Here is a 16,281-nt window from a genome sequence, read left to right as displayed (position 1 = left end):
AACGGATCCAATGTAATTTATACAATAATTTATTCAACCAGCACTTTAAATTTTACACTTATTTGGGTGGTTTCATATCTATCTTTATTCAATGCGTTCACTGTACAGCGCGTCGTGAATGTGTTAGCATTTAGCCTAGACCCATTAATTCCTATGGTACCAAACAGGGAAGCCACCAAACACTTCCGGGTTTTCCCTATTTAAAGACTGTTACATGACGAGTTATACTAGTAAGTATGGTGCCACAAAATAAATATTTTTTTGGTACCATAGGAATGAATGGGGCTAGGCTAAATGCTAACACATTTTCAAAAGTTTACATACACCTGATTCTTTACACTGTAAGATGTTGCAAATCAAAGACTTTTTTGTTTATGGGTTTCTTGTTTGAACTGCTCGCTGATCTTGCTTTTCTGCATTTTCTGCATATCTGAACCGTGTTTACCAGTGACTTTATTTAGATTCTTTTTTTACATTGCTGACAAACAAGAGACTCATACACAACTATTACAATAGATATACAAACATTCAGTGATGGTCAGGAAGTTAATAGCACACATTTACAAATCAGGTGTACAGTATGTAAACTTTTTTTGCAGTTTTCCTCTCATTTTGTATTATTATTATTTACGTTACATACAAGTTTAACAGATTCATTAAAGGAAAATCACAGAAGTGGTGCTTTTAACAAGATAAGGGCTTCAGTAGAGCTTTGAACACTTTATCACTACTGTATGACTGACTTCATATAAATACTTAACTATTATCTGTGAAACAAACATATTAATTTTATTTAGGAATTATAATAAATCAGTATTTCATATAATTTTTGTTGTCTTATTTAAATGAAGCTATTTTTGCATAGGAGCACAGATTTTACCCACAGTAAATCTATTCATTAGCTGAGGTGTAGATCACTGGAGGTCTTCTGTTTAATAAATTCAGTTTTATATTTATAGCTTGTGTCACAGTTACAAAATTCACCAACAGCAGTTTAATAAATTTAATATTTGTTTATGTTTTTCTTTATAATTGCCTTTTAGCAAAATATATCGGAACATATATAAATTAATTAACTAAAAGTGTAAGCATTATAACACAATAAAAGTAGCTTTGCACATTGTTGCCTAATAATTTCTTCCAATATTTACATATTTACATTTTTGTATGTGCATTTTGTAAAATCAGTGCTTAAATTCTCCATGTGTGGATGGCTATTTAGGAGCGTTTGATGGCACATAGTTTGTGTGGTGATGGATTTAATGTGATTCCAACAATTCCTTTGAGATCCAGTTCATCTCCAGACACTCCGGGTGGGGGAGTGAAACGAAAGGTTTGAAGAAGGGAGGTGAAGAACATAAAGAGCTCCATCCTGGCCAAACTCTCTCCTAGACAAATCCTGCGGCCTAAGAAAGAGAGAGAAAAAGAGAGAGAGATGGGTCATTGCTCAAATGTATACATACTACAAGCATACTACAACATCTGGTCTGGTGTAGATTTGAAAGTACCTGCAGAAAAGGGCATGAAAGCGTCGTTCTTAACAAACTGGCCCTTCTCATCAAGAAAGTGTTCTGGATAAAAGCTGTGTGGTTTCTCCCAAACACTCTCATCCCTTAATACAGACGTCAACAGAGGAATAACAGAGGTACCCTAGAAAACAAACAGAAGACCAAATTATAACATGTAAAGATTTTGACAGTATCTGCACTAACAACAACAACATCATTTATTTATAAAGCACATTTAAACACAATATAGACTGATTCCAAGCTAAAAACCTCTGTTTTAGCTGCAAATAATTATTTGTCATCCACTTCTTGATATCATTTACACATTTCAATAACATTAAATGAACCAGTGGTATCAAGCCTAAAATGTAAAACTGAGAATTGTCTGCAAAACAGTGATATAAAATGTATTTCTAAAAAAGTTAGGGGCAATGGAAGCATATAAAGGGAAAACAATAAAGGTCCCAAAACAGATCCCTGGGGTACACCACACAAAAAAGGGCCAGATGAGGGGGGAAGATTTTCTAAAATTACAGAAAAATTTCCATTCTCAAGGTAAGAAGCAAACCATTGTAATACATTGCCTTTAACATTTACCATACAATCTAGTCATTCAAGAAGAATTTATGGTCAATGATGTCAAATGCAGACCGCAAGTGCAATAAAACCAGCAAAACTCAAGAACCTGAATCCAGAGCAAACAAGATATCATTTGTAACCCTCAACAGAGCTGACTCAGTGCTATGTAATGATCTAAAACCAGATATGAACATGTACACAATATTAAAAGCATTCAAATACTGGAGTTTGTTTGTGAGCTGTGAAAACACTACATTCTCCAAAAGCTTAGGGATGAAAGCCAGTTTAGAGATCAATTACTGCACATTTCCAGATCAAATTGAGTTTTTTTCAACAGAGGTTGCACAATTGCATTTACAGCAGCTCTTGAGATAAGAACGTGAGCTTTTACACACTAGCTGGCCTTTATTGCACAAATATATTTTTGACTGACCTTCTTGATGAAATATCCATTGAAGTTCACATCACAGCTGGTGGTATGTGGTAGATTCATGGGCACTATGTTGGCCAGTCTCTGTACTTCATGGATCACAGCATCTGTGTAAGGTAAATTCTTTCTGTCGTCCACCATTGGCTGACGTCCACCAATCACTCTGTCAATCTCCTCTTGAACTCGATCTGCATACAAACACGGCACATTATTGATCCTTCAGAAACTAATTCAGCTGAACTGAGGAAAGTCTTTATTTGGCCATAATCATCAGACCCCAGCGCAATGTTGTTCCTGTAGTGTCAGTACCAGCAGCAAAAAGATTTCCCACAGAAATGATAAGATTGTCCTGGTGGAAATGTGAGTCCTTCTTGCTGGATTTCTGACACAGAATGCAACATTTATTCAGTTCTGCCAAATCCATAAGGCTACAAAGTCCTATTCAACATTAAAAAACAAAATGGATTATGTCATGGATCATATGCTCAACTAAACCCATCTTGCATTGTGTACTGCTTGTGTAAGTGACTGATTTCTTTAAACTTCTTTCTGTATTCAGTATGTGAAGAAAAACCCTGTAATGTATTTCCATACCTCGTCGCTCTGTTTTCGGATGAGAAAGGAGTCAACAAATCCTCTGCTGTCCTGTGGATTCAGGGTCTCTAACAGCTCAGAGATCAACTGTTTTATTGACTCTATGTTTTTTAGAGCATTTCTTATGACAGCCCTTTTGCTGTTCAGGAATGGACCCAGCCATGGAAATGTGTTATACAACTACAAGAAAAGAGTAGAGATAAACAACATGAATAACAGAATTTTTGTGACATCTATAAAATATCTAGAAGACCTTAGATGCCTTTTATGACCTCTATTAGGAGATGCATAAATAGTGAAAGGAATGACACCCTTAACATGATATTATTAACATGTTATGTTCAACCAAGCATTGGGTCAAAAAGGGATGAACCCAAGACGTTGGGTCATAATTTAACCTATGTTGGGTTGTTTATACCCACTGATATGTCAAATACAGTCTTGCGTAGCCAAAGGCATGGGAATCATAGGCCATTAAAACGGCCAAGGAAAGCCCAAAAGGCCACATGACTGACACATAAAGCAACCAATCACATTTCACTTTGTACTGTGTCATGTTTAGAGGCGTGGAGATGTTGCCACAATAACAGACTAAAGTTTATATCAACAATATAAAACCATGTTAAAATATCTTGCTACTTTTAACCATGCCGTGTTATTTGATATTGATGAAGGATATCGTCTCTGATAAACATGAAAGCTTTTGTCGTCGATCAGACGGCTTTATGTTGTTTCTGGTTGGAACGTTAAAAATCGCAACACACACAAGAATGGGTATTTGGTATTGGTTTTAAGACAACTTTTATTAAATGTTTTGATCCACTTGTAGTAAAATGTAAATGTCAACAATATAATTGAAAGTATTTATTTACCCGCATAGAAACAGATCCACCAAGCCGAACGTTTTCATTTGCCCTGTCAACCATTGCTGTGAAGCGAGGATCTGTGTATTCAAATCTGCTGCCATACACAATAGATGAGATGATGTTTGATACAGCGTAGTTCACGGGTTGAGTAGTATCGAATGGTTTTCCTGTAAAACAAACAAACAAACTCTCTCTATGATTCTTATAAAGTATGAGCATGACTTCAGATGTCCAACTGTGTATTGTCGTACCTTGAAACTTTTCAAACCCTTCTTTCAGATACTGAATTTCCTCTACCATTTTGTCTTCACTTTGTCTCTTGCCCATCCCAAAGTCACGTAGGTTGGTCAGAGCGAAACGTCTCATCTCTTTCCAGCTCTCCCCATTGGCAAAGATGATCCCTGATCAAAACACAAACAAATGCCCAGATGATTGGTTGGAACAATATTCATTATTTCATTTGGGAGAACTCTGCGCTTCTACATGTGTACATGGTTGAGTACATAAATAATTTAAGTTAAGGTTCTTCTTACCACATCCTTCATTAAGTAGTTTGAAAGCAGGTTGAATATCTCGATCTCCAAACTCTTCTGCTCGGTTCACGAGCGCCTCTTTAACCGTTTTGTATCCGGTCAAGACCACAAATTTATTGGGACCCAAAAACACTTGGAATACGTTTCCATATGTTTTGGAAAGCTGGAGGTTACAGAGTAAACATGAGTAAAGAAATCTCTAAATGATGATGTTATTCTTGTTAAGATGTCTCACCTCACAGAGAGAATCAAAAGGTCTTTTCAGGTCCAGCATCAGCAGGTTTCCCAGCAGTGGAAGTGGTTTGGGTCCTGGTGGATCTTTTCCTTCTTTGAGGCTGTTTACACTTGGCATTAACATGCGTTTTCGTCGATCGGATCACAAGTGGACGACGTTAATGCCAGGTGTAAACGGTGTTCAAAACGTTTTGAGCTCGTCCACTTTCGACCACTTTCAACCACATTCAGAGGTAGTCGAAACCACTTTCGATCGGATCGCTTTGGAGTTGTGGAACGCATATGTGGTTGAATGCGTTCGAACCGCCACACGCGACCGCCTTCTCTCCGCCCATTTATCTGATCTGAGGTATTAAACACAAGTTTTACGTCTTTTTTTTTACTTCTGGCGTAAACATACGGTGAACAGCGCTATTTTTAGCCTTTCATTGATACAACTAAAGCGGGTGATCTCCGTAGTTTCGTTTTGAAAGCGTGTGAAAGTTGCGCGATCCTATTTCATCAATTGCGCTGAAAATTCAGAGAAAGCTCCAACATATAAACGTACAAAACACTATGCAGCATGTATACTTGCTAAACAAGCAGTGGACTCCGACATAATATTAGTTTGCTTCCATATAAACTCATAATTACTCCCGCTCGGGTTTGAATGACAGCAGAGAGACTCGCCCACCGTCTCACAGACCACCCCCTCACAGTATTCAGGACAGATGCGGTCGAAAGTGGACAAAAGAGACGGATTTAAATACCAGGTGTAAACGTAATGTGTCTCTCTCGTCCACTTGTGATCCGATCGATGAAAACGCATGTTAATGCCAAGTGTAAACAGCCTCTTTGTGAGATTTGGAGTTGGATGAAAGCACATATAAAACCAAAAACACAAGCAAGGCAGCCAGTATTGTACCACTGCTGGAAAACTGCAGAAGTGTCTCCACAACAGCCATTTTAAATCTGAGCGTCTGTGCTGCACAGAAATCACTGAACGTGTGCATTCACACGTTTATAGCAGGTAGAGGAGGGAGGGACCTCGTGTAAATCTAGAGGGAGTTATTCTGCAAAACAAAGAAGCCATTAGAACAGAGGGCTGGTACCATCATGTCAACATATAGAAAGATATAGGACACCCTTCGATGAATGATTAAACTTACATTTCAGAAAAAATATATTTTAAAGCCAAAGCTAGAAAAGTGTAACATATTTGCACCCATATTATTGCTCATGCATACATTATACATACACACTTGATTTATAAAAGATAATGTGATGTTTTCTAAACTAGTCAATACATGTCAATGTGCGCATTTGAACTCCGAGACACACAGGTCTCATGTTACCTTTGTCCCAATGAAAACCACAATAATCCAAAGTGATTTACATGTGACTTACTTTTTGACTCACTTTTGTACAGGAGGATGTAAAGCACCACTCCCATACAAAAATCATCAGGTTTATATTTGCATTAAAAATAAACAGTGACAACAGACGAAGATTTATGGGAATGAGGTTGAATGCATGCCATGAAGAAGTCCTTTAAGTTAACTTTAGTTTATGAACCATCTCACCAGTGTGCTGAATCAGCAAATGAAGAAGTTTTACACTCTTAACAGTTTAAATATTCATCCAAATGTATGCACAGCCCAATAAAAAGTGAAATCAGGTAAGAGGTTAAAATGTTGGCTAAGTGCATTTTTAATGTAAAAATTTACGCATTTCACAGACACTTTTATCCAACGCGAATTACAGCACATTCAAAGTATACATTGAATCTCACATGACTGCTGAACATTATATATAATATTTGTGAATGAATCACTCTGTGTTATTATAAAGTGATTCAATTCAACTGCATTCTTCTGGATTGACTCTACTGAAATCCTGCTCCACAGGTTCATCTCATCTCAAACTTGAGTGAACTTTTGCACCCTGCATGTTAGTTATATATTTGTACTTTAAGCTCTCACATTTAAATTTGAAATCAGATTAAAATATGAATTTACCTAAAACTGGAGGTTTGGGGTTTGCACACCAAAGTGCTTAAACGTGGCAGAAAACGCCAGGTGGATGCCGACTGTAGGCGCTTGCCAGCTTTTTTCCAGCTGAGCACTTTGGTTATGATACTTTTGCTTAGTTTATAAGTCATTGAACGATGCGCCAGTTGGTTGTTGTGGCATTTGTCCCGCCCCTCCTCCACTGTGATTGGACGGCAGAATGAGAAGTTAAACTTTTTTCAACACAGACAAAAAAGCAGAGCGCTGGGGAAAAGCGCAGAAAAAAAACACCAGCTGCTGGCTTTTTTGAAAATTGAAAACATACGGCGGCCCTGCATGCCCCCTTAAAAGCTAAATGTACTAAGACTCAAACTTTTAAGAGATGTTTAATTTATTGTTTAAGTAAAGACCATATCTGGGTTAACAGTGTATTTCCAAATGCTTATGTCATTTATTATCAGATGGGCTTTAACATACTGGAATATAAACTATGTCTCTGACCTCTGTCACACTTTAAGCTGTATTGACTTCTTACCTCTTTCACACACCTGATGCAATGTTTGTCTGACAGATGCTACATTTGTTCAATGTAAAACCTGTATGTCCTGTCTGTTTATTTAGTCTCATGTGTGTCGCTCCATTCAGTCCAATAATGACTCAAGACGAGTTCTGATAGAGTCAGACAAAATACAAGATATACAAAACAGAAAACAAAAACAAAACAGCAATTGTGATGATGGTATTGTTATGAAGCAATTATAATAAGCAAAATAATAATAAATTAAGATGATGATATTGTTATGAAGCAATGCTATTAATAATAATAATAATAAAAAATATAGCTGCAAGCAGCAATACCGGGGTCAAGCCGAAAAGGGCACAGAAGGATGTAAAGTTGCGTTTGGATAAGCAGACTGAAGAACCTAGGTAAACCTAATGATTTCAGATGAAAAAATGCAAAGGTAATCAACAAAAATAATCTATATTCTTGTCTACTGCAACTGTCCTTCGGTTATTGACAATCATGGAACATTAGAGCACTGAAGGACATGTATGTGATGCTTACAGTGGGCAAACATGGGTCACAACATGTTACAACAAGTTAAAAGAGTCAAAAGAGACCATCCCCATGTCTCTGTGATGTTCTGATACAGAGAAAAAGCTCTTGCAAAAACAGTTGATAACGTATTCTCATTGGTTGCTAGAGAGTAAATGGACATCCTCTAGTGATTATAGTCAAAGCCATGAAAGGAATAATCCATGATGACTCATGGTTTTAGATGTGTTGTTGCAGTAGTTTTAGGCAAAAAATGCCATATTCTATCTCAAAACCAGTAGGTGGCGCAATGACAAAATTCGTGCATGCAACCTCAGGTCATAAATGTGTTACATCTAGCTAGTTTTATGACTATACACTTTAGTTTAGTGAAGAAACAGTTGTATGACCATAGGGTGGCTTGATTTCAAAGGTTTTGTTCAATTATAAGGCCAACTAGTGGTGCAACCATACAATTTTTTTTGTGTAGCCTCAGACTGTGGTTGTACATCAGCGTATCAAATATGGTGAAAAAATCTCTTTGCGTTACGAAGTTATAACCATTTATGTGTAAAAAGTCAAAATTTAAAGGTAATTTTTCGTTTTTTGCAATTTTCGGCCATTTCTGATGAAAATTTTAATATAGTGCCAATAGAACTTTTTGTTCAGAAGGTAATGCAATATTCTTCCTATGATGTTTTCGAGTCGATCAGAATTACGCTCGCGGAGATATTCGCGCGTGTTTTTTAAGTGCTGTTTTGCTGCGCAGGGCTAACCGTGAGGCGAAATCTGGCATGTTTGGTATCGTTGGACTCGGCGACTATTCAGGACTCCTAAAAATCAAGTCCCGTCAAAATACGTTGATCACAGCCAAAGTTATAGGTGTAAAAAACATCTGTCTGGCCACTAGGTGGCGCTGCGACGAAACTGTGCATGCACACTCAGTTCCTGACTGGCATCACAAGTACCTAGTGTCGTGTCAATAGGCCTAAGTTTGACGAAGATACAGCCTAAAATCTGTTTTTTTGCGCTCTACGAAAATTTTGTTGACGCGCTATACGACAACGGATTGGTTTATCGAAATTCTTTTGATAACTTTTTGCCGTGAGGGTCTCTAGATGCTACATACCGATTTTCGTGAAAATTGGGCAAAAGCTCTAGGACGAGTTCGCAAAAGTAGGTTTTACGAATAATTCAAAATGGCGGAAAAATTTTAATGACGGAAAATGACGTCATAGGGTCAAATCGAATCGTCTTGAGCCAAGGAATCAGAGGAAACAAGAAATTTGTTTCTAGGACTTACGGATCAGAAGTTATAAGCAAAAACGTAAGTGCATCTTTGGACTGTTGGTGGCGCTAGAGGGTTGGAGATAGAGACTCCAAATTTGCTGTGGGGACACATTGGACTGTCCTTTATCAGTGTGCCAAATTTCATAACTTTCCTACGTACGGTTCTATGGGCTGCCATAGACCGCAATGGCGGAAGAAGAAGAATAACTAATAATAAATATAGCTGCAAGCAGCGATACCGGGGTCAAGCCAAACATGGCAAAAATGATTCATACGTGATGACGGTCATGATTCAAGATCTAAGTTTGCATTAGTTTTAGGGAAAAAATTGCAATTTTTTGTATCTTGAGACCACTAGGTGGCACTGTGCCGAAACAATAGATGGTGCCTCAGGCCATGACTGTGATGACACATACCAAATTTAGTGTAAATACGATAAAGCGATACGGAGATATAGCCTTAAATGACTTGACCACTAGGGGGCACTGACCAAAACAATAGATGGTGACTCAGGTCATGATTGTGATGACACCCACCAAATTTGGTGTAAATACGATAAAGAGATGCAGAGATATAGCTTCAAATCTCTTGGCCACTAGGGGGCGCCAAAAAGTTTACAAGCCCTCTCAGAACATGTTGCTGATGAACCATACCAAGTTTCATAACAATACGCAATTGCGTTTCTGAAATGCTTGAACTTAAAAAAAACTCAAAATGGCCGACACACAAAATGGCCGACCAAAAACCATTTGGTATCGTTTGACTCGGCATGCCTCACGAAATCTAACAAGACTACTCTCATAATTTTACATTTAAGTTTGCAGTAGTTATAAGCAAAATAGAAATTTTTATATCTCGTGACCACTAGGGGGCGCTGTGACGAAACGGTGCATGCACCCTTACGTCATCACTGTTATGACATATACCAGGTCTCATATCAATACGCAAAAGTTTTGCGAAGATACAGGCTCAAACACATTTTGGCGTGCTCGCCCTCGCATTCTTTGATGTGTTATACGACAACGGATAGGTCTACCGAAAAGCTTTTGATAACTTTTTGTCTAGAGTGTCTCTAGATGATGCGTACCAAAAATCAAGCCAATCAAACAAGCGCTCTAGGAGGAGTTCGAAAAAGTAGGTGTTCAATATAATTCAAAATGGCCGACAGGAAGTAGGTTTGACTCAGACATATTTGGTACCGTCGGACTTAGCACGAGCCAAGGAATCAATAGAGTGAAGTCTCATGTCAGTGTGGCAAATGAATCAAATGCTATAAAGATTTTAAACAATTTCTTTACATATCCTGACCACTAGGTGGCGCTGTCCTAAAGATTTATAGGTGCGCTCAGAACATGTCACTGATGAACCATGCCAAATTTCGTAGCGATACGCTATTTTGTTTGTGAAATACTGAACTTAATGAGAAAATTCAAAATGGCCGACACCCAAAATGGCCGACCGAAAACCGTTTGTTATCGTTTGACTCGGCATGCCTCAAGGAATCTAACAAAACCACCTTCATGATTTTAGACTCAAGTTTGAAGTAGTTATAAGCAAAAATAAGCATTTTTCGAATCTCGTGACCACTAGGTGGCGCTGAGACGAAACGTTGCAGGCACCCTCAGGTCATGACTGTAATGACATATACCAAGTTTCGTGTCGATACACAAACGTTTTGCGAAGATACGGCCTCACGTCCGTTTTGGCGTGCTCGCCGCCTTATATGTTGTCACTGTATACGAGAACGCATTGGTCTATCAAAAAGCTTTTGATAACTTTTTGTCTGGGGTGTCTCTAGATGCTACATACCAAATGACATGCAAATCGGACAAACGCTCTAGGAGGAGTTCGAAAAAGTAGGTTTTACGGAAAATTCAAAATGGCGGAAAGATGTGCATGACACAAATGACATCAATGTGTGCAATTGAATCATCATGAGCCAAGGATTCAGAGGAAACAAGAATTTATTGTCTAGGACTCACGGGTCAGAAGTTATGAGCATGAACATAAGTGGATTTTTGGACTGTTGGTGGCGCTAGAGGGTTTGAGTTAGACACACCAATGTTGCTATAGTAACTTCTAAGACTGTCCTCTACATGTGTGCCAAATTACATAACTTTCCTACGTACGGTTCTATAGGCTGCCATTGACTTCAATGGCGGAAGAACTAGGATGAATAATAATAAGAAAACTAACAATAACAATAGGTGTCTACGCCACTTCGTGGCTTGACCCCTAATAAATTAAACGAATAATAATACAGACATTTACATAATAATAATAATAATAATAATAATAATAATATGTATTTGAAGCAACGATAATAAGCATAATAATAATAATAATAATTATTATTATTATTATTTTATTTATTATTAAATGAAATGGATAATAAGTCAGATATTTACATAATAATAATAATAATAATAATAATAATAATAATAATAATATGTATATATTATGTAATAATAGTATGTACAATAGTAGTATTAATATCAATAATAATTCTATAAGGATTGTTATGATTACTGGAATATTTTTCCTTCTTTTCTTTAATGCCAATAATAATAACTTAATAAATAATAATAATAATAATAATAATAATAATAATGTAATTATTATTATTATTAATAGTAATAATATTAATAATACTACAAACAAAACATATAATTTTATATAAAAGAATGGTGATGATATTAATATTTTGTAAAAAAAAATGGCAACAGGTATGTCAATAATAATAATAATAACGACAACAGCAACACACATACCCAACACATATCACACGAATCAAAACATCAAAACTTCTGTGTATGTTTTTATGATTTTTTACGTTTTAATTTTAACCTCCTAAGACCTGAGTTTTGTTTTGTCTTTTTTTATTCAGATTTCTTCCAGCTATTTGGGGTTAGGAAGAACCAATAAATATAATAACTACTTTTTTCTTTGAACATGAACCATGTGTAATTGTCCATGTTTGTGTACAACAGGTTCCAGTTACACCGAATTAAATATTATGGTGCAAACAACACAAAAATGTGATTCTTAGGAGGTTAATGTTTAAGGATTTTTACTACCGTGTTGGGTTGCCACCTGACCTGCTGAAATCTTCTGTTCACCATTTGTCCTGCACAGCTTCAGACAGATCTGTAAATCATTCATATCTCTGTGTAATAAAGGCCAATAAACAGATCTAGAAAGTATCAAAATGTTTCTTCATTCTCAGTTAGGTGAAGGTTTACCTCCGTTCGACCTAGGTCATTTGACCTGGTATAGTTTTAAGGTCAGCCAAATGTGTCAATGGTGAACCTGCATTGCGTCATTCATTGGCAGAAAATCTACAGCTAATCCTGTATAGCTCTGTTAGCAGAACGAAAGATCAAAGGTTTCGAACCCAAGGAACAACATATAATGCACTGCATGTCGCTTAGATGAGTAAATGGAAACCAACAACTCGTAAACTTTTATGTCCTGCGCAATATATCTGTGTGGGGTGACATCTTTTATGATGCAGTTCAGTGAACACCTGTGGTTTTCTTGCCAGGATACCTGTGTGACCCTGATGAGACATGTATTCATTTAATTTTAGAAACTTACTGTAAATAGCCTTTAGCTTGCATGCACCGCATTTTAGATAAAAGTGCTGTAGAAAGTAAAACTGTAATTATCTAGGCATAGATGAATAATAATAAGAATTGTGTACATTGTAATGGCATATCATTTGTACAATTGTACAATTGTTTCCTCCTTCTTATGTGAACCTGGTGCATGCAAAAGGCTACTGGAAAACCAATCTCAACATAACACCAACTGTGACATTACAGTCAAGATGTACACCCAACATTAAATAACACATTAAATTAATTACAATGTTGTTAAAATGCTAAGTGTTATATGCTCAACATGATCTCACAGAAAGTCGTATTATAGTCACGCAAAATTTGATTAAATTATTTGTGTCCATGGCACAACATTCAGCTTTTGTTCGTGCTTTGAGCAAAAATGTCTTTTCGTGACACTTGCAGGAATTTCTATAAATAGTTTTTTTTTTTGTATTGTTTTCTCTTTTTTCCTATTTTTAAATCATTGTCGCACCTGGAGTTGGGGTTTGAGTTAGGATGTCTAAAAAATGTAACAGAAAGTGATTCTAACCCCAAACCCAACCGACAATGGTAAAAAAATTGTGAGAAAAAAATACATGAAATGAAACAAAAAAGAAAGTTGTGCACGAAAAATATTTGTGCAAGTGTCACAAAAAGACAATCGTGCTCAAGGCACAAAAAAGCTGAATTTCGTGCCATGGACACAAATAAATTAATAAAATTAATAAAATCACAGAAAGTGATTCTAACCCCAAACCCAACCGACAATGGTAAAAAAATTGTGAGAAAAAAATACATGAAATGAAACAAAAAAGAAAGTTGTGCACGAAAAATATTTGTGCAAGTGTCACAAAAAGACAATCGTGCTCAAGGCACAAAAAAGCTGAATTTCGTGCCATGGACACAAATAAATTAATAAAATTAATAAAATCACAGAAAGTGATTCTAACCCCAAACCCAACCGACAATGGTAAAAAAATTGTGAGAAAAAAATACATGAAATGAAACAAAAAAGAAAGTTGTGCACGAAAAATATTTGTGCAAGTGTCACAAAAAGACAATCGTGCTCAAGGCACAAAAAAGCTGAATTTCGTGCCATGGACACAAATAAATTAATAAAATTAATAAAATCACAGAAAGTGATTCTAACCCCAAACCCAACCGACAATGGTAAAAAAATTGTGAGAAAAAAATACATGAAATGAAACAAAAAAGAAAGTTGTGCACGAAAAATATTTGTGCAAGTGTCACAAAAAGACAATCGTGCTCAAGGCACAAAAAAGCTGAATTTCGTGCCATGGACACAAATAAATTAATAAAATTAATAAAATCACAGAAAGTGATTCTAACCCCAAACCCAACCGACAATGGTAAAAAAATTGTGAGAAAAAAATACATGAAATGAAACAAAAAAGAAAGTTGTGCACGAAAAATATTCGTGCAAGTGTCACAAAAAGACAATCGTGCTCAAGGCACAAAAAAGCTGAATTTCGTGCCATGGACACAAATAAATTAATAAAATTAATAAAATCACAGAAAGTGATTCTAACCCCAAACCCAACCGACAATGGTAAAAAGAAAGGAAAAAAATGTGGGAAAAAATGTGAGAAAAAAATACATGAAATGAAACAAAAAAGAAAGTTGTGCACGAAAAACTATTTCTAGAATATTCGTGCAAGTGTCACGAAAAGAAAATCATGCTCAAGGCACAAAAAAGCTGAATTTCGTGCCATGGACACAAATAAATTAATAAAATCACAGAAAGTGATTCTAACCCCAAACCCAATCGACAATGGTAAAAAAATAGGAAAAATTTGTGAGAAAAAAACACATGAAATGAAACAAAAAAGAAAGTTGTGCACGAAAAACTATTTATAGAATATTCGTGCAAGTGTCACGAAAAGACAATCGTGCTCAAGGCACAAAAAAGCTGAATTTCGTGCCATGGACACAAATAAATTAATAAAATTTATAAAATCACAGAAAGTGATTCTAACCCCAAACCCAACCGACAATGGTAAAAAGAAAGGAAAAAAATGTGGGAAAAAATGTGAGAAAAAAATACATGAAATGAAACAAAAAAGAAAGTTGTGCACGAAAAACTATTTCTAGAATATTCGTGCAAGTGTCACGAAAAGAAAATCATGCTCAAGGCACAAAAAAGCTGAATTTCGTGCCATGGACACAAATAAATTAATAAAATCACAGAAAGTGATTCTAACCCCAAACCCAATCGACAATGGTAAAAAAATAGGAAAAATTTGTGAGAAAAAAACACATGAAATGAAACAAAAAAGAAAGTTGTGCACGAAAAACTATTTATAGAATATTCGTGCAAGTGTCACGAAAAGAAAATCGTGCTCAAGGCACAAAAAAGCTGAATTTCGTGCCATGGACACAAATAAATTAATAAAATTAATAAAATCACAGAAAGTGATTCTAACCCCAAACCCAATCAACAATGGTAAAAAAATAGGATTATATTGTGAGAAAAAAATACATGAAATGAAACAAAAAAAGAGTTTTGCACGAAAAACTATTTATAGAATATTCGTGCAAGTGTCACGAAAAGACAATCGTGCTCAAGGCACAAAAAAGCTGAATTTCGTGCCATGGACACAAATAAATTAATAAAATTAATAAAATCACAGAAAGTGATTCTAACCCCAAACCCAATCGACAATGGTAAAAAAATAGGAAAAAATTGTGAGAAAAAAACACATGAAATGAAACAAAAAAGAAAGTTGTGCACGAAAAACTATTTATAGAATATTCGTGCAAGTGTCACGAAAAGAAAATCGTGCTCAAGGCACAAAAAAGCTGAATTTCGTGCCATGGACACAAATAAATTAATTAAATTAATAAAATCACAGAAAGTGATTCTAACCCCAAACCCAATCAACAATGGTAAAAAATAGGATAATATTGTGAGAAAAAAATACATGAAATGAAACAAAAAAGAAAGTTGTGCACGAAAAAATATTTATAGAATATTCGTGCAAGTGTCACGAAAAGAAAATCGTGCTCAAGGCACAAAAAAAGCTGAATTTCGTGCCATGGACACAAATAAATGAATTAAATTAATAAAATCACAGAAAGTGATTCTAACCCCAAACCAAATCGACAATGGTAAAAAAATAGAAAAAATTGTGAGAAAAAAACACATGTGTAACGTGTTCCCTGTGTCCCTGTTATCTGGTGTTTTGTTATACTTGTGTTTTGGGTTTATATTATGTCTCTGTGTACCTGTGTTTAACCTGTGTTCATGTATACCCTTGTTCCCAGTTGTATCTCCCTGTGTTAATTAGTGTCTCCGCCCCCTTGTTTGTAACCATGGATATTCATTGTGATCATGCTTCTCCCCTTGTGTGTTGTCCTAGTTACTGATTGTTTCTGCTTTGTCATTGGTCTTAGTCATGCATATATACCCTGCTTGTTCATTCTGTGTTTGTGGTTTGTTAAATGATGTCGCTAGTCCCTTGTGTTTCCCTGGTTCCTGTTTTTGTCATTTTTACACTTTCACATTGGAATAAACTGCATTTGGATCCGTATTTCGCCTCATCGTCTTGTCTCACCTGGTTTCAGCCGTGACAGAACAAACCACCAACAAGGATCCAGCAG

At 36.0% G+C, this 16,281-nt stretch overlaps 1 pseudogene; it reads right to left on the bottom strand.

The window, feature by feature from the left end:
• Positions 1-226: 226 nt before the first annotated feature.
• On the bottom strand, positions 227-6,346 carry LOC135734218 (cytochrome P450 2K1-like; annotated as a pseudogene).
• Between the last annotated feature and the right edge of the window lie 9,935 nt (positions 6,347-16,281).

The sequence above is a fragment of the Paramisgurnus dabryanus genome, chromosome 3 (genome assembly GCF_030506205.2).
Source record: "Paramisgurnus dabryanus chromosome 3, PD_genome_1.1, whole genome shotgun sequence".
Classification (NCBI taxonomy): domain Eukaryota; kingdom Metazoa; phylum Chordata; class Actinopteri; order Cypriniformes; family Cobitidae; genus Paramisgurnus; species Paramisgurnus dabryanus.
The sequence above is the reverse complement of the archived record's forward strand: the minus strand, read 5'-3'. Positions and strand labels throughout refer to the sequence as shown.